The following is a 624-nucleotide window of genomic DNA, read 5'->3' on the forward strand; positions in this document are numbered from 1 at the left end:
GACGCGTGTAGACTCACGAAGAATAGCTTTGACTAGACTCAGGAAGAACAGCCGTGACTAGACTCAGGAAGAACAACTGTGACTAGACTCAGGAAGAACAACTTTGACTTGACTCAGGAAGAACAACTGTGACTTGACTAGACTCATGACTATCATCTGTGGCTTGACTAGACTCATGACTATCAACTGTGGCTTGACTAGACTCAGGAAGAACAACTGTGACTAGACTCAGGAAGAACAACTGTGACTAGACTCAGGAAGAACAACTGTGACTAGACTCAGGAAGAACAACTGTGACTAGACTCAGGAAGAACAACTGTGACTAGACTCAGGAAGAACAACTGTGACTAGACTCAGGAAGAACAACTGTGACTTGACTCAGGTAGAACAACTGAGACTTGACTAGACTCATGAAGATCAACTGTGACTTGACTTGACTCATGACGATCAGCTGAGACTTGACTAGACTCATGACGATCAGCTGAGACTTGACTAGACTCATGAAGATCAGCTGTGACTTGACTTGCCTCATGAAGAACAGCTGTGACCTGACTGGCCTCATGAAGATCAGCTGAGACTTGACTTGACTCATGAAGATCAACTGTGACTTGACTTGACTCATGA

This window comes from Sinocyclocheilus grahami, unplaced genomic scaffold (assembly GCF_001515645.1).
Source record: "Sinocyclocheilus grahami isolate Dianchi unplaced genomic scaffold, SAMN03320097.WGS_v1.1 scaffold264.1, whole genome shotgun sequence".
NCBI lineage: Eukaryota > Metazoa > Chordata > Actinopteri > Cypriniformes > Cyprinidae > Sinocyclocheilus > Sinocyclocheilus grahami.